At 42.5% G+C, this 19,451-nt stretch overlaps 1 protein-coding gene across 1 annotated transcript in view; it reads right to left on the bottom strand.

Annotated features, from left to right (window-relative positions):
• The window catches only part of SLC1A1 (solute carrier family 1 member 1), a 56,097-nt gene that overhangs the window by 12,906 nt on the left and 23,740 nt on the right, over positions 1 to 19,451 (bottom strand). The window lies entirely within an intron of this gene.

The raw sequence follows: 19,451 nt of genomic DNA, 5'->3' as shown, positions 1-19,451 counted from the left end.
GGATAATCAAAGATACATTGTTCTAAACAGGAGGAACTGACTTGGCTGTCAAATCCAATACTCAGCTCTCCTTCCTGCTATATTATTGTTTGAGGTAAATACAACTCATTTCACTTGCTGGAAGAAAAGCCAACATTTTTAAAAAAAATCAGAAGAGCCTTAAAGAAATTTAAGTATGTGATCAGTTATTATGGATTACAAAATACTTAAATCAGAATAAACGTGCTGATCTTCCCGTCATATATTCCCGTCATGCTATTATTCAAGGTAAAATATACAGGTAGTCCTCGATTTGCAACAGTTCATTTAGTGACTGTTCAAAATTACAACTGAAAAAAGAGGCATATGACTGTTTTTCACACTCAAGACCTGTTCTGTCCCGTGATTCCAATGAATATGCAGACACAGGCTTGGCTCTCTGCCACGACTAATTACATAGATAAAGCCACCCCTTTGGCTAGGTGCCTAGAACACTATCTTCAAGAAACCAAGATTAAATTTACGGAATGCTTTCTCAATGGCTAGTAAACTGGATTGTCGTTTCCTGCAAAGATTCAAGAAGCCTTCCCTGGACCCAACGGAGCTAGCCAATTATCGTCCTGTCTCCAACCTTCCCTTTTTAGCGAAGGTTGTAGAGAGTGTGGTGGCCTATCAGTTTCCACGACACCTGGAGGAAAATGATTATCTAGACCCACGCCAGTCCGGCTTCCGACCCGGGCACAGCACGGAGACGGCCTTGGTCACGTTGGTTGATGATCTCTGGAGGGCCAGAGATAGGGGTTGTTCCTCTGTCCTGGTCCTATTAGACCTCTTGGCGGCTTTTGATACCATTGACCATGGTATCCTGTTGCACCGTCTGGAGGGGTTGGGGGTTCGGGGCACCGTTTTACAGTGGTTCGGCTCCTACCTCTCCGGCCGGACGCAACGTTTGTTGGCAGGGGAGCAGAGATCGACCCTGAGCCCCCTCACTTGTGGGGTGCCACAGGGGTTGGTCCTCTCGCCACTCCTGTTCAACACATATATGAAGCCACTGGGCGAGATCATTCGTGGTTTTCGGGGTGGGATATCATCTGTACGCTGATGATACTCAGCTGTACATTTCCACCGCGAACCACCCCAACGAGGCTGTCGAAATGATGTCCCGGTGCTTGGAAGCCGTACGGGTCTGGATGGATGACAACCGACTCAAACTCAACCCCTCCAAGACGGAGTGGCTGTGGCTTCCGGCCCCCCGGTTCAACCAGTTGCTTCCATCTCTGGCCATTGGGGGCGTGCAACTGGCCCCCATGGAGCGGGAGCGCAATTTGGGTGTCCTCCTGGATGCCCGGCTGTCCATGGACAACCATGTAACAGCCGTGGCAAGGGGGGCGTTCCACCAGGTCTGCCTGGTGCGCCAATTGCGCCCCCTATTGGACCGGGATGCCTTACGCACAGTCACTCATGCGCTGGTGACGTCTCGCCTAGACTACTGCAATGCTCTCTACATGGGGCTTCCCTTGAGATGCACTCGGAGACTGCAGTTGGTCCAGAATGCGACCGCGCGGGTGATTATGGGGAGTACCAGATACTCCCATGTAACACCTCTCCTGCGCGAGCTGCACTGGCTTCCTGTGGTCTATCGGGTGCGTTTCAAGGTTTTGATTACGATCTTTAAAGCGCTCCATGGCACAGGACCTAGTTACCTGCAGGATCGCATCCTGCCCCATACATCCCTGCGACCAATCCGCTCGCACAGAGAGGGACTTCTCCAGGTGCCTTCCACTAAACAGTGTCGGGGGGCGACACCTAGGAGCAGAGCCTTCTCTGTGATGGGCCCAGCCCTGTGGAATGACCTCCCCCTTGACATCAGGATTACCTCCGATCTCCGCTCCTTCCGTGTAAAGCTCAAGACCCACCTTTTCCAATTAGCTGGCCAGGCTCAACCATAGTTTTATCCCATTGCTCCTGACAATCTTTTTAAATTTGTAATTTTAACTGAGGGTATTTTAATTGTTAATTTTAATTCTATTATTACTATTGTATGCTTTTAACGAGTGTTACCTCCTCCAGGTACATGTATGTGTTTGTATGTATGTGTATATGTATTGTATTTATATGTATATATGTATGGGTTTTTTATTGTACGCCGCCCCGAGTCCTTTTGGAGAGGGAGCGGCTAACAAATTAAATTTATTCTATTATTCTATTCTATTCCCCTCCCGTCACTCCACCTATAAACTCTTTGGGAGGGGCCACACCCTTAGCCAGCTGTCCCTACTTCCTTCTATGACATCTTCTCCACAGCTGTTCCTTTCTCCTATCAATTCTATGCATACGCACATCAGGGACAACCTCCCTTTGTTCCTCTTCACTGCTCCCTGACTCAGATGCCACCTGGTGGCCAATAGGCCTCTCTAGTTCATGCTCTGACTCCAAACACCCTTCAGAGTCTTCCTCATCCTCCAGAGCAGTCCCATAATAGTCTGAGCTGTCAGAGTCCACCAACAGCTCAGCCGGCCACTGCTGGGCCACAACAAGACCATTGCAGCATTCCCATGGTCACATGATCAAAATTTCAGCTGCTGGGCAATTGACTCATATTTATGACTATTGAAATGTCCCAGGGTCATGTGATCACATTTTGTAATCTTTTGACAAGCAAAGTTAATGGGGAAGCCAGATTCACTTAACAACTGTGTTACTAACTTTACAACTGCAGGCATTCACTTAAGAACTATGGCAAGAAAGGTCATAAAATTGGGCAAAACTCACTTAGCAAATCTCTCACTCAGCAACAGAAAGTTTGGGCTCAATTGTTGCCGTAACTCGAAGACTACTATATTATATTAAATTCAGAAAAGCAGTCAGAAATAGTCAAAATATATCAGAGGAGAGCTGACGTCGCAACGGCACGACATGTGATCTTTGTGCTCTGAGAGCGCAGTCGAATTTCTGCCACTGGATGGTCCATTTGGACCTAAACTGTCCCGCAGAGACAGTGATTGAGAAAAGCACCTCCTGCTGATCTCAGGGATACTGCAAAGTCCCTGAAAGATCCAGGAATAGCCCTTTTTCCAGAGACAGAAACACAGCTAATGAAGTTGCTGAAGTTGGGACAGCTCTGGAACGGGAAGAAAGCGGAAAGAGAAAGTGTGTTGAATTGGTGAGGAAATTTTATTATTAGAGGAAGAGACTACCCAAGAAAAAAATTTAAGTTAAGAATGAAGATAGAAGACTGTAGGCGGCGAGATTGATCTGCATTGAACTTAGTGTGTTATCCAGTTTCTAATATTTTTTTCACAGATGGAACTTTTGCAGGGGCTCCTTATTTTTTAAACTGAATGGATTAATTCTTTCTTCTTCTTTTTTCACTTTTGCTTATACCTATGGATTAAAATTCTCCTTTTTTTATAATGCTTGATTTGATTGATTAGATTGTTTTTGATCTCCATTTAAGGTTTTTCTTCTTTCTTAAGCTTGGAATATAAAGAAGATAATAAGAAGGATTATAAAGAGGGTTGTAACAACAGGAGGAAAAGCAATTACACTGCCACTTAGAGGCTGGAGACATTGTTTTTTCTTCTTTCTCTTTGATCACTTGAGATTCAAGTTTCTTTCAGTTTGTTTACTGACAGTGATAGTAGGAAGAGCACAAGTTATTTATACAGATGCCTTTTGGAAGTTCTATCACTAGCTATTGGAGGGAAGACAACATTTTGACTTGAAAGATAATAAATGAACCTGTTTGAAGTTTATTAAAACAGCCTTGAACCCTATAGTGGCAGTGCCTGCAAAATTGAAAGAATGGCTCAGCAGGAAAAAGAAACTGTAACATTGCAAATGATTATGTTTGAAATTCAAAATCTATTAGTTGTGACAGAGAGAATTGAAAAGAGATTGTAGAATATGGAATACAAAACAGAAAAATCTTATGGAGAAACTGAGGATGTTTACCAAATGAAGAAAGTGGAGGACAGAGTTCAAAAGATCGAAGAAAAAACTGAGCAAAGAGATAAGAAAACTGTGGATACTGACAACAAAGTGAGCGTGGTTGGTAATGGCAAGAGTGGAATATGGAAAGGAGAGATAGATGTATTGGAACTCTACCCCAGGCTTCAAAGCACAGAAGAAGAAAAGAGAAAAATCAACGGAGATAAGGAGAGAAATCTTGACAGAAGCACTAGCGATAACCAAAGATAAGCTGATGGAAAGAACAGATGTTGGATTTCAAGCTTTTATGAGATACGAAAGGAATAACATGTTGCCAAGAGAAGTTTATACAAGATTTATTAAGAAAGTAACTAGAATATTAAGGCTACAAATGGCAAGAGATATAAGACCGTACTATTACTGGAAAGATACAGGTTGATGAAATGAAAATGTATAATAAAAAAATTAAGGTAAATTTAGTTTACTAGTAGTATGTATAAAATGAAGTGACAATAGCTATAGTTAAATAATGATTAATAATGATAACAATACATATAGATATATTAGTTTGATAATATGAAATTTTATATAAACAACACATGGAGATTATGAGAGGAGATTTAAAAGTTTTATCTAGAATATGTTATAAAGATGAATTGTGATTGGATGATCTTAGGATTTTAATGGAATGTTATCATATAATCCTATTCTAGATTTTGAATATTATATATAAAAGAATTTAAAAACAATTATAGTCAAATTAAGGTTGATATATAATAATTTTGATATATATGAATATAGGTGAATTTAAAATATGCGATTTGATATGAAAAGCAGGTGGTGACTATGAAAGAGATGCATGGAAATACTGTAACCAATTGACACACTTTCTACAATTTGTAATGGAAGATGGTTTTTTTTAATGTTTGTTTGTCCTTGTTCAAAAACAAATAAAATGTTTTTTTTTAAAAGAAATAGTCAAAATATCAAAGGTATGAAGTACAAAAATAAGGAAAAAATAGCTAAACATAATTTATAGCAACATGGTTATTCACAGTTATTCACTCTTCATACCTTTTTATCTTCACTTCTACCATGTCCACAAACTGTTTCAAATATTGTCTTTTGTGTTTCAAACTTGTTACCTCTCTATTTTTAAAGATCGCATCAACTTTTTGGTCTTCTCTTCCTCTAAAATCCATTCACACTTCCTTTATCTTGTTGTTTTTTGCAGTTTGATCTTTTTTTCCCTATATGAACAATCTACCTCAATGTACATACTTTATTGTGGTAATTTAGTTTTACATTTAGCCTGCATTCATTCATCATCCATTCTTCACCCAACTCCTCTTGTTTGGCCTTATTCTTAAATGATTTTTCAGTGCATTCAATTTACTTTTAAGTTGAATAACCAACCAACTAATTGACATGATAACTGTCACTTTTATTTAACAAAGTTGGCTGCAAGGCACTAATGCACGGTTATAATTTTCCTTTTTCTGACAAATATTTGTTTCTCTCAACAGACCACATACTTTTCATTACCTTCCAGTCAGCATTTGCATGTCTTAAAATTTCTCACTCATTTCCCCATCTTTAGGAAACATCTGACCAAGATATACACAGCTATTTATATAGAAATTACTACTGTTTACCATATTCTTCCTGTTAAGCACAACAACCTTTGTCTTTCATCTACTAATTTTAGGTTCATACTCGTTAGGTAAATTTTATGATGTAATGTCTACTGCAGATGGTTCTTGTTAGATACTTGCTCTAACTTTAGTGGTTTCCACCAAGGTCTTCTGTTCTGGCAGGAACAGAGGTTTAATCCTATTGGTCGAAGGGTCTGACAGCTCCCTATAAAAGGGCTGCTGTCAGACTCAACCTTCGCTGGATTGATCTCACTTTTTGTACTCAATAAAGAGCTGTTGTTACCATTAAGCCTATGTGTGCCTATCCATTACCCAATGTAATACTGGCGACGAAGGTGGGATTGGAAGGCAACTAGGCCAGTGGGGGGCAACCTTTTTTTTCAACTGAGCCAAATCTCGCCAAAACCACGATTGAAATTTATTTTGAGAGCCACATTTTTAAAACCGAAAATACATAGGATGGTACACTGTTTTTAGTTTCAATAAAATCTGGCATTTGAAGCACGCAAGTCTTAAAGCTGTCAAGTTACAAGATCCTTGCATCCCTAACCCTTTAGGAAAAAAACCCCAAGGGGTCTTCAAACCTGACAGCTTTAAGACTTGTGGACTTCAACTCCCAGAATTCCTCCTCCAGTCATGTTGGCTCAGGAACTCTGGCATTGAAGCATGCAAGTCTTAAAGCTGTCAAGTTGCAAGACTCTTGCACCCCTAACCCTTTAGAAAAAAAACCCGAGGGTCTTCAAACCTGACAGCTTGAAGACTTGTGGACTTCAACTCCCAGAATTCTGAGAATTGAAGTCCACCAAGGGCATCAATCATATTAGCCCAGGGATCTGCAAAATTGGCTCTTAAGACTGGTGGACTTCAACTCCCAGAATTCTGAGAATTGAAGTCCACCAGTCTTAAAACAGCCAACTTTGCAGACCTCTGTGTTAGCCCAAAGCCTGGCGCTGGGCGGGCCTTGCTCCCCCATTGGTGGAGCCCCAAGAAGCGAGGAGGAAGAAAAAGAGACGGAGGCCAAGGAGCTTCCCCCCCACCCCCTCCCAGCAAAAATCTAACCGGGGAGCCGGGCGGGCAGTAGCAAATTAGCCGATCACGCCGCGTGGGCAGTAGCAAATTAACCGATCACGCGGCGTGATCGGCTAATTTGCTACTGCCCGCCTGGCTCCCCGGTTAGATTTTTGCTGAGAGGGGGCGGGGGGGAAGCTCCTTAGCCTCCGTTTCTTTTTCTGCCTCCTCGCTTCTCGTCCCCGCCCGACTTCAGGATCCTCCCTAATCATTGTGGGTCGAAAAGAAAAAAGGGAAAGGGGCGCTTGTTTTGAAGTGCCCGAGAGGAGGGAGGGGAGCGGGCGACCAGCACACAGAAGAGCCACATGTGGCTCGCGAGCCGCGGCTTGCCGACCACTGAACTAGGCAAACCGAAGGAGCGTAGCAATCCAGCAAGTACATCCAGCCCGGAGCTCAGCACGGTTTTCGAGCAGCCATTTTTGAGCAGCAAACTCAAAACGCCAACTTGAACACAAAATGGCCATGCACGCCCCACCAACTCCGTATGACCCAGTCACGGAGCACTGGGACTCATACATGCTACGGTTTGACTGATTCCTCGAGGCAAATGACATCATGGGCCTTTCTGAAGGCCGCAAGAAGAACATGTTCCTCAGATACTGTGGCCGGGAAGTGTTCGGGATGGCGAAAGACATCTCTGAGCTGACACCGCTACAATCAGTCACCTGGTCTGTGCTTCAGCAGATGCTGAGGACCCACTATGCGCTCAAGCCGTCCAAGCATATACGCTGGCATGAGTTTAACATCAGAAACCAGAAAAAGGGCGAGTCAATTAACGAGTATGCTGCGGTGCTCCGCAAGACGGCAGCGTACTGCGAATTCTGAGACCTGGACGAGCTGATTCTGGACGGCATAATTTGCGGCATGCATGACATTAACCTGCAGAGGAGGTTACTCGCTAAATCTAACCTCACTCTGCAGATCGCACTGGACGAGGCTAGGGCATCCGAATCAGCCGTCAAATCTACTGAGACTCTGCAGTGCCAAAGTGCTCCACAAGATGCATGAAAGAGTACACGCGTACATCGTGAGGCTGCAGAGCCTGAGAGCTCAGAAGGCGAAGAAGATGACAGCTGCCGCATGCACAGTAGCCATGGCCAGCCGGCACGCAAATTCAAACCGTGTCTCCCGCCTTGTGCTAGCTGCGGAGGAGACCATGCCCTTGCCATTTCCACGACACAACCTGCCAGCGCTGTGAGCGAAAGGGGCACATCACCAACGTGTGCCAGAGCAAATTCCGTGCCACTGCCTGGCAGCCTAGAAACGCACCAAACCACTAACAGAGGCCCAACCAATGAGTCTGGCAGAAGCCACCACGGCACTCAGAGGGCGACAATAGAGTCACCTACCATACGTCAATCGGCCAAGTCCGCACCAAGCGGCCAAAAAAGCTGAAGGTCACAGTCCTCATCGAGGACTCTCCATATGAGGTGGAGATTGACACCGGGTCATCACTGACCATCATGCCATGGTCTACCCTAAAGCAGGCTATCCCTAGCCTAAAGAAGCAGCATTTTCGCACCTGACATCCGCCTATGCGATTACCAGGGAAACCGGGTTCCCATCGTGGGCCAAGACACCTTCCAGGTGAAGTTCAAGCAGTTCAGTTGAAAACTCCCAGTGATAGTGGTCAGCGGTAACCTGCAGAACCTCCTAGGGCTAGATTGGTTCCAAGCCCTGGGCCTAGAGGTGACCGGTATCAACACCTTGAAAGACGACGGCGCTGAAGCCATCTTTAAGGAGTTCGAGGACGTCTTCAGCACCAGTCTGGGTAAGTATGTGGGGACTCCAATTTTCTTTAGTTTGGACTAAATGAGGCACAACTTTTAAAATGCATACGAACAGTTTTGGCTAGAATTAGAGACAAAGGCCTCCGTCTCAAAAAAGAGAAATGCCAAATTAACGTGCCAAGGGTTGAATTCTTAGGGTACCTAATCGATGGCTCTGGGATTCACCTGACCACACAAAAAATCAAAGCAATTCAGGACGCCCCCACACCTTGCAATCAAACCGAGCTGCAGGCGTTCCTCGGGCTCGTTAATTTCTACAGCATCTTTCTTAAACGGAAAACCACCTTTGCTGAGCCCTTACACCGTCTCCTGGCTAAGAACGCGAAGTGGTCCTGGGGCATAGCCGAGGCTGTCGCATTTGCCGCGTAAAATGACTCCTGTTGGTGGATTCCTCCCTGGTAGAGTACAGCCAGACCCTGCCATTGGTGCTGACTTGTGACGCTTCCCCGTCGGCGTCAGCACCATGCTCAGCCACCGCATGCCCAACGGAACCGAAGCCCCTATTGCATTTTACTCCAGGAACTTGTCTGCCGCAGAGCGGAACTACAGCCAGCTGGCAGTGAGGCTTTGGCTGCAGTGGCCGGAGTAAAGAGGTTCCATGAGTATCTATATGGCCAAAACTTCGAACTTGTTACGGACCACAAGCCGTTGTTGGGCTTACTGACTGGGGACCGACCTACCCCAGTGTCATTATCACTCGGCATGACCAGATGGACCATCTTCCTAGCTGCCTACTCCTACCGTCTCATCCACCAACCAGGCTCTACTTTGGGGCACGCTGACACTCTCAGCCGCTGCCCGCCGCCTGAACTTTTCGCTGAGCCTACCCACGAGACGCCAGCCCTCCTCATTGACTGCCTTGAGACTGGGCCTGTCTTGTCCAGTGACGTTGCCTGTCACTCTGCTATGGACTCCACCATCAAACAAATTTTGAACTGAGTGTGGAGGGGTGGCCCAAGGGGCCTGTTGGGGATGATTTCAAAATGTATTTTGCCAAACACGATGAGTTATCGGTTGTAAATGGCTGTTTACTGTGGGGGGACCGGGTTGTTGTTCCACCCAAACTGCACATTGCAGTATTAGAGGCTTTACACATAGGGCATCCTGGAATTGTCAGGATGAAGTCTTTGGCTAGGAGTTACGTGTGGTGGCCTAACATGGACAGGGAGATCAAAGAATGGGTGCCTACCTGCACACCGTGCCAGGAGTCCAGACCAGCTCCCCCAGAGGCACCTGCTAAGGAGTGGGAGCAACCTCAAGCACCATGGTCTAGGGTGCACATTGACTTTGCTGGCCCAGTTCACGGCCAGACATTTCTCATAGTTGTGGACGCCTACTCGAAATGGTTAGAAGTAGTCTTGATGACCTCCACTATGGCAGAAGTGGTCATCAAGGTGCTACGGAGACTTTTCTCCATGCACGGCCTGCCCGACGTCTTGGTCTCTGACAACGGGCCCCAATTCATGGCCATGCAATTTGAGATCTTCCTAGCAGCTCAGGGAATCAGGCATGCCCTGCTCGCGCCATTCTATCCGCCTCCAATGGTCAGGTGGAGAAAAGATCTGCAAAAGAGGCCCTCTCTAGGATGGGCCCGGGAGATTGGCAAACACGGGTTGACCATTATTTGCTAATTCAGCACATCACACCCAGTGCCACTACAGGGAGAAGCCCCTCCAAGCTTCTCATGGGTTGCCGGCTAAGGTCCCACTTAGACCAGCTACACCCCAATTATTCTGCCTCATTGCCCCCAGACTCCACAAGCAAGATTCGGACATTTAGCATAGGGGATTCGGTATATGCCTACAACTACACTGTGGGAACTCTGTGGATTCCTGCCACTGTGATAGGCATCACCGGCCTCGCTCTTACCTCCTAGAGCTCGAGGACGGTAGGAATTGGAGAAGGCATATTGACCAACTCCATGGCCGCCTCTCCAACTCCACTCTTAGACAACCAGAGGTAACTCCTGCACGAATTAGCCAAAGCCCTACCCAAACAGAGCAAACACTCACTCCTTCCATGGCCAACTCAAGCCTGAGGGTACCGGGAAACTTATCTGGTTATGTTGCAGGCCCGCAGCGAGCTCCAAGCAAACCGGCTCTAGAAGCTCCAGCCACAGCCTGTGAAAGGTTTTAGGAGCTTCCACCAAGCGGAGCTGCGGAGCAAACAGGTCCGTCCGACCTGTCCAAGGAAACCCTTCCTACTAAACTGCGCAGGTCAGGCAGAGCTACCCAAAAGCCTGCCTACCTGCGTGACTACGTAACAAGTAGGATTGTTCCATCCAATAGGGGAGGAGTATTAGATACTTGCTCTAACTTCAGTGGTTTCCACCAAGGTTCTCTGTTCCGGTGGGAACAGAGGTTTAATCCTATTGGTCGAAGGGTCTGACAGCTCCCTACAAAAGGGCGGCTGTCAGACTCAACCTTCGCTGGATTGTTCTCACTTATTGGTTTTAAAAGTTTTACAAGGAAAAGGGGTTATAGGGTTATAAAACATTTTGACAGCTACATCGTGCGGGGGGGAGAAGCCCCCCAGGTCTTACAACTTTTACAAACGAAAATAGAAAAATATCAACATTTACATAAGTATTAGCAGTTTTGAGTTTAACACAAAATCATCAGTATGTTTCAATTATTTGTTTTGTATCACTTCCATAAAGATACATTGTAACAACAATTGCAATAATGTTTCAAATCACTTTTGTGATCTGAGTCTTCCAGTTGTCACATCCTCCCTTCCATCCACTGGCAGAGCCTCAGCCCCTCCCTCCTTTGTTTCTTGTGTAACATCCCCCATTTCACCTAAGAGAGCACTGTGTTTTTTAGTGAAAGCCTCTGCTTCCACTACTGTATTGATTCTAATTCTACTGCCCTCCCAGAAAATCAACATGCCTTCTGGAAACAGCCACCTGAACCAAACCCCATTATTGTATAATTTTTTTTGCTAAGAAGGAATATTTCCTTCTGTTATCTCTTACTTTCTTTGGGATCTGTTTAAGAATGGTTATTTCCTTATCTTTATATTTTAATGGTCCTCCCCTTTGAGCTCCTAGAACCTCATATCTTGTAGTTTTTCTAAGAAATTTAACATGAACTTCCCTTGGAACATTGTGTGTTCTTGCATAGGCTGAATTAACCCTATAGATCAGATCAATATCCCACCAAAGCTGTTGTTTATCTCTATTAATATATTCTGCTAGTATTGTGGTCATAATCTCCTTAAGATCTTCATTCTCAACTTCTGGCAACTTTTGGAACCTAAGAAAAAAAGACATCCTTTCAAACTCCATTTTTAAATCTGATTTCCAAATTCTACATTCCCCCTTTGGATTGTCTTCATCTCGTCTCTCATCCATACCGCACCCTCCTATCCTCTGTTCATTCCGTGTGGTTTGCTGATTTGTCTCTCTGAGCTGTTCATTTAAGTCCTGCAGTTGTTTTTTGATTTCGTCATGTTCCTTTAAGATGGATTGAAGCATCTGATGAGTAGACAAATCCTTTGCACTCTCTTCAGAGGCTTTAGGTTGTAAAAAAGATCCCAGTTGTGACTGGTGAGCAATGGGGCTGGACGTGGAAGATGTTGGGGCCGACGAGGCCTTACCAGGTGGTGATTTCTTTGGACCCATCATGAGGCTCAGAGATAGTTATTGTTCTGTACAAAGAAATGGTGTCTGTAGGGGAGCACAGCCGGTAGGGATCACCAGACATGTCCAAAGGAGAATAAGTCTTCTAGTACAAAACTAGAGCAAATAGGTGGGTCAAAATATTCCAAATCCAGGGGAAAAATGTATTTGAAGAGGCTCCTGGAGATCTCTGGGGTGGAAATTAGTTGAAAGCCATAAAGTTTTCCAAGGGAGGAGTCTCATTCATGAAGACAAAGAAGGAAGAAGTTGGCCATATTGGCTCAGCCAGTACAGGTGGTCAGGAAACAACAAAATCAAAGTTCCCATAGATAGTTTAGAGAAGAATCAGTTCAGCCATCCTTTCTCTCTAAAATTAATTTTAGTCTTTTGTTGATGAGTGCAAGTTGCCACAGAGGGGCTGGATCTGGCCCGCAGGTCTTGAGTTTGATACCCCTGGGCTAGATTTAAGGCTTAATCAGGTGAACAGTTTGTAAACAGATGATCAATCTCTAGTTTCTGTTATAGGTAGTCTAACATCTAGCTTAAGGTCATACTGAACACACATGCAGTGGTCAGGAAAGAGAGTGTTTTCTTTTGTATTCTTTATTTTTTCATAAACTATGTAATTAGAGCAAAGGTCCAAATATACCCTTCCAAAAAAGCTGTGCAATAGTTTCATGGCTCATTATGAGAATGGCAGCCAAAATAAAATTTCTCTCTGTGATAAAATATTAGGAGAGCTGCTATTCTCTTTCGGATCATAGAGGCAATATTGGTGGATTGGGCACTATTGGTAAGGATTTTCAAGTATCTTACATACTCGGGTATTTTACTTGCTCAGTTGTTTGGTTCTCTATATACCATTTCTGGATTTTGGTACTCTTATAGAAAATCATAAAACTTTCATTTTTTTTGATAATTTATGACACATTGTAACTCCTTACAAAACTGAGCCAAGATTCTGAGGAACTTCCTGAAGCTGACTTGGTTCAGTGAAACATTATAGCAATATCTACATGAAGTAACAGCTGCTCACATGTCAACTTTGCATGTGCATATCCAGCTCCTATAACTGTTTTGTTAAGGGATTTAGATAAACGATAAACAAAATAGAGCCAGGATATATTCTTGCTTCACTCTCTTTGCAGGTGTAATTAAATTTGGCAGCTCTTCTATGCAACATTGGTCCCTAAAGCTAGTTTTGTTCTACAAATAGTACATTAGTAACATCAGATGTTGGTCAATGGTAGGATTTTTAAGAATATCCCATATGAAGGATTTGGTAATTAAATAGAAGATCATTCTAAAAACTGGAAATCCTAAATTTACCTTGTCACAACACCTGACTTTAGTGTAATCTTAATAGATATACACTTTTTCCAAAAAAATTAAACACCAAAATGAATAATGAAAACAAGGGAAATTTGGGGAGAGATGGATTTATAGTAACAATATAAATAAAAGGTGGGTACACCCCACAGTTTGGGAAACCTGTTCTAAAGTTTGAAAAAGGGAAATTATCACATTACTGGCTACTGAAAGACAAGAACTGTTATGGTGATTCCACAGCAGAACATCCTTTTCACATCAATATGAGCTACTATGATGTCCGAAGTCCTCTTGCAATCTGATCAAATTGGATTGGTAGGTTGGGTAAAAATTTCAATATAATTTTTTTCAGTACAATTTCCCCCCCCTGGATACATTAAAATCTGGAAGCAAAAGAGGCAGACGGCTCAAAACTATCTATATTTGCAAGTGTTCTCCATGGCTGGTAGACAACCTATCATTTAAAGCATTAAGGCTCCACCTCTATACTGTAAATGACAGAACGATGATATAGGTTTATTATGTGAGAAAAGCCACAGCAAAGCTTTGTGAACTATACAAATTTCAAGGGCATAGCCATAAAAGTGGCTGTAAAACTTCCAGACTCTTGAAATAATATATTATGCGTAATTCTTTTCAGCGGGTAGCATACTCAGTAGAAAGTAATTAGAGCCTCCTTGTCAGCTGGCATTTTGTGGCGGAACATGAGGATAGACTGTCAAGAAATTATGCATTTATTAATTAATAATTAATTAATATTTTCTGAATTACTTATTCACATCCTCAGTGAACACCAGTGAACAGTGATAAGTCCATGCTTAGTTACCAAATGGCACGTGAAGCGATCTGGCTGAGCGCACCTAAAGTTTGCAGAAGCTGAAGCAGATGGAAGAAAGGCCAGGAAGAGGTCCAGAGACAGGGATGCCAAATCAAGCCCAGGACTGTCTAGCAGGAACAAAACTCCAAAATGGCCAAACTGCTGAATTTGGCAGGGACGGCCATCAGAGGCCCAGCAGGAGGCACCAAAGACATCTTGTGGTAGTAAGTAATATAGTCACTGAGGCTCAGTGGCAGAACAGTTGGGACACAACTGGCCTTATCAAAAGTGCTCCATGGTTGAAGCCTATCAAAGAAGCCTGGCAACAAAGGCTTATCAGAGAGGTTAGAGTGGAAATACAAAAAAAAAAGCTTGTAGATTGAGAACAGCTGTCATCTTCAAGACATACTCAAACTAGCTAGGATGGCTTTCTTGGCAATGGAGGAGGAACAAAAAGGAACAAAGCAGTAGACCACAAGAGGAGATATTGCATGGTAGAACTTATAGCTGGTCTTGTAGGTCCAGGACGCCTTGTTAAGCTTTTAAATATGCCAAGAGTAAATCCTGCAGGTTCATGGAGGGACCAGGGTTTGGGATAGTCAGTGTACCATCAACTGCTAAAAAGCAGTTGAATTAAGGATTATGCTGATAAACTATAATCAATTTGTCAATTTGCCTTATGTCAAACCTATGGACAAAATCCCAAAATGTGACTAAAGAAGTTCCAGGTTCACATTTTTCCTTTTCCCCCCCAGGAAGATCTGACGTGTCAAAATAGTGTAGAATTTCCAAAGATGCAATGTCAGTTCAACCTCTGAGGATCGTGTAAGAAAGTAATTGTCACAATAGAAAACTAATTTCTGTATTTTAGAAAGGAAAGGTTCCTTGAATCCCAGCGGTTAAACAATGAAAACTGAGATCTTTAATCAGAAAAATAAACTGATAAACAATCAGGGTTTGGAAATTCAATACTTTATCGTCACATTATAGTGCTGAGGCCAAATCAAGCTTTCCCCCAAAAAAACCTCAACAAGAACATTTATCTGCTGCTTGACAGCAGACAAAAGTTAAGGGCGTTGCTTAACTGACCTATTCATTCTTCTTCTTCTTCTTGTGCCATATCTGGCATCAGATGTTGGAGATCATGTTGGCAATCCTATTTTTGTCAACAGCCCCATGAAAAAGTGCTGCATGACTAAACACCGAAGGCTTTGAGCTTTGTCCAAACCAGTCCCCTTAGATTTTGAAGCCATGATGTTCTTCTTCTGCCTAGACCTCGTTTGCCTCAATTTTTCCCCGGAGGATTAAGTGAAGTATGCCATATTTTTCTGGTTGTTGCATCACATGTCCAAAATATTCTAACTTTTGCTTTTTAATGGCTTTGATGATTTTCCTTTGCTTATTTGATCTAATCATAATGTATTTGTAATCTCCATCCCATCTAATCATACCACTTGGCTTTAACACTGGAACAACTGGAATGGTGCCACCAGATTTCTGTAAGTTGTTTATTAAGTTGCTTTTCCACCATCTCAGCAGGGAGGACTACTCCCAGTTATACCTGGGCATCACAGAGGTGGTGATATTTATTTGTTAATCCTACTTGCCATCTGGTGAGATAAGAATAGCTCCATTATAAATGAGTTATGATCTCCCAGGGTGTTGGAGCCTTGTGTTTTGATAGAGTAACTATTTCTCATAGAGCTACTTGTACTTATTTGTTCAAGACAATCCACCCTCTAACATTGAAGAGAGATTCATTGCTCCTACTAACCTGCTAGAATCTCAAAATGCTAGCTTGGATCTGAATAACAAGGCGAAGCAGAACAGTGCATCATTCCAATTGTGATTGTAAATTGAGAGCTATCTGTACTTTCATATTTATATAATTCTTCTTCTTCTATTACTTTGATGATTTTTCAAGTGTATAGATTTTTATATGTATTCCTATAGGTAGCAAGGGACCCGGTGGCTCAGTGGCTAAGACGCTGAGCTTGTCAATCAGAAAGGTTGGCAGTTTGGCAGTTCAAATCCCTAGTGCTACGTAACAGAGTGAGCTCCCGTTACTTGTCCCAGCTTCTGCCAACCTAGCAGTTCTAAAGCATGTAAAATGCAAGTAGAAAAATAGGAATCACCTTTGGTGGGAAGGTAACAGCGTTTCATGCGCCTTCGGCATTTAATCATGCTGGCCATATGACCACGGAGACATCATTGGACAGTGCTGGTCTTCGCTTTGAAATGGAGATGAGCACCGTCCCCAAGAGTCAGGAATGACTAGCACATATGTGCGAGGGGAACCTTTACCTTTAGGTAGCAACTTTTTCAAGTAACAAAGTTCATAAAATAATTAAATTAAAATAGCCAAAATCTTACTCACAAGTCTCATGCCTCAATGCCAATATATAATTATATAATTTGTGATAGCAGCTAGAAATGTTGCAAGATCTTGGTATGTCACTGCTGTAGAACAAAACTCTTAACAGATTAAATCAGTGCAAATCTCCTAATTTTATTACAAAGAAATGCTCATATTACTAGTTATAAATCTGCTTAGAAGTGCAGCTGTTTTTGAACTTTAGCTGCAGTAGTTTTTCCTTCCCAAACTGGACTGCACACCCAAGCACCATTGCAAATGTATTATTATGGTAGCATTTATTTCAAGAATAGCTAAATTTTATGTTTTGCTTTCATGTTTTTCTTTTTTAATCTTTAGTTGTACCAATGCTGATTTATGGCACTCTTCTTTTATGTTACAATCTATATTACACAAGAAGGTTGGAGACTATCATGTCTTACTTCTTTCCTCCAAACCAAGATCAACTGTATTATATCTGAATCAGTGACGTGCGGTGAGGTTTATGACTGGTGAGGCACTGACACAGTGCTGAGTTTCAAATATTTTTAGACTTGTGGACTTCAACTCCCAGAATTCCACAACCAGGCATGCTCAGTTCCAATTTAAAGCGACAGCATTTGTTTTTCTCCTTTGCTCCTTCTTTCTTTTTCTTTTTCTTCTCCTTCCCCTCCTTCCTCCCTCTCTCCCTTCCTCCCCCTCTCTCAAACACACACACACACACACACACACACACACAAGTTGGATTGGACTATCTCTCCTACCCCTTCCCTCTCTCACTCACTCTCAAACAAACCCCCCCCACACACAAAAGTTGGATTGGATATATTTTCCAGTGGCTTGAAAGCAGCTCCTCTGCCATCCCCCCCACATTCCCCTGCTGCCTTTCCCAAACACCTCCACCATTGCAAATGCAGCCTGCTGTCTGGGTGGGAAATGCCTGGAACACAATAAAGCCCACCCACCACCTCCTGCTGGCAGTTTGATTGCAGGTGGAGCCACGTTGCCTTTTCAAACTTGTAATCAGTGAAGCTGGGCTAGATTTTTATATAGTTTTATCCAGCTGTGTGTGTGTGAGAGAGAGAAATGAATGGGGGCCTGGGGCTTCTATCAACAACCTAAAACTGGAAGAAGGCAGAAGTCGGCTTTGAAAATGCAACCATCTGCTAAGTAGGTTTATTGTAAAAACCAAGGAAGCTGTCACACAAGATTTCCAGAGACTGCTAGCCAGCAAATGCAAACCCTATTTATAATAAAAGCAAGGGGTAAATTTTTCTACATTTTTGTATTGTCCCCTAGGGACAGTGGTGGGATTCAGCCAGTTCGCACCTATTCGGGAGAACTGGTTGTTAACTTTCTAAGCAGTTCGGAGAACCGGTTGTTAGAAGAAATCTTATTTTGTTTTTTCTACTTTACAGGGCTAATCCTGTAAGGAAGGCAGGAAGGAAACATTCTGGTGTTGTTTCTAGCCTAATCTTTATTGCCCTGCTTACAGAAACTGTCTCTCTGGTTAACCCTTATTACATTGTAACAGTTAAGGCGAAGCGCCCATCGACCTGAGTGACTTTGAATCGTCCATGCCCACATGGTCATATAACCACTGAGTCACGTCATTAGGGCAGAGAACCGGTTGTTACATTATTTGAATCCCACCACTGCCTAGGGGTAATAGGTTTGAAGCTACTATTTTTTGAGGAATGGGCAGGTTTCACCTGTCCCTTGTTTTGCTAACAAATTATCCTGATTTCAGGTTGTTTGTATCTGACATTGTGAGGGTGGCCCTCAGAGTTTCTTCTATAGAACAGGAGCAAGTTAAGTTAAATCTTCAATGCTATACGCTCTATACTATATTACTGGCCAGTGCATTAGTATATTGATTTACAGGCCCAGGCATTAATATTTCAGCACTTTAAAAGCCTCATTTAATTCCCAAAACCTAAGGTTGAATTTATTAAAGCTGACCACCAAAATTTAAGAATTAATTGAGCACACTTCAATTATGCATAATGTGAGGTAGTAAGATAATGTTACTTTGAATATTTTTCTCCATGAGAACTTTCTACCCATTTCTCAAATCAAGATTTTAGTTTTTCATGTTGAAATTTGTGTCTTTTAGGCAAGTTTGAAATTAAATTGAGCTGCTTTCAGAAATTAAGCACTGATCAAATGTGAATGTCCTGGCTGCATATGAATCAGCCAGCTCTCAATTCTTTTCTCAGAAAGTCTAGCAAGAGCAGAACAGCTGAGAGAGAATTTGATAGAATTCAGTTCTTTGTTGATTCCATTTCAGCCCACACAATAAATTAGCTATTAAACAGAACCAGTAAAAAAACACTGGTCTGTTTTATTCCTTCTGCTACTACAATATTTGATGATCCAATTATAAAGCTTTTCTGTATAGAAATTGATTTCATATTGCATAATTGGCCAGTTATCAGGGCAGAGATAGCTGTTGTGACATTTGCTTGAAATCAAAAGTTACTTTTTTTTGTCCACGTGACTATTACTTAACCAAACCACATATGTGATGTCCATATATGATCTTATTCATAGATGTTTGTCCTCCAAATCTATAAGAGAGTTCAATGTTGTGCTGCTTCAGACTATGTTAATTCTCAGTAAAGAAAAGCTACTGTTAATGGAGTGAAACAACTCTTAATTAGAATTATTATCCTATTCCATATTAAGGTCTGACGCATATACTTTTAACAAATAAGAATATGAATCTGCATTTTTTTTCAATCTTAATGTAAATTGTTAGTAGATGTGTAATTGCATCTAAATATTACTCCTTTTTAAATAGAAACAATACTCCAATCTTTTAACATCTTTATTATATTTTTAGACACAAGCAATACATTTTGCTGAAAATATCATTGGGAGGCTGGTTCCTTGTTAACAACTTTTT

This window comes from Natrix helvetica (genome assembly GCF_964273705.1).
Source record: "Natrix helvetica genome assembly, chromosome: 2".
Classification (NCBI taxonomy): Eukaryota; Metazoa; Chordata; class Lepidosauria; order Squamata; family Natricidae; genus Natrix; species Natrix helvetica.
The sequence above is the reverse complement of the archived record's forward strand: the minus strand, read 5'-3'. Positions and strand labels throughout refer to the sequence as shown.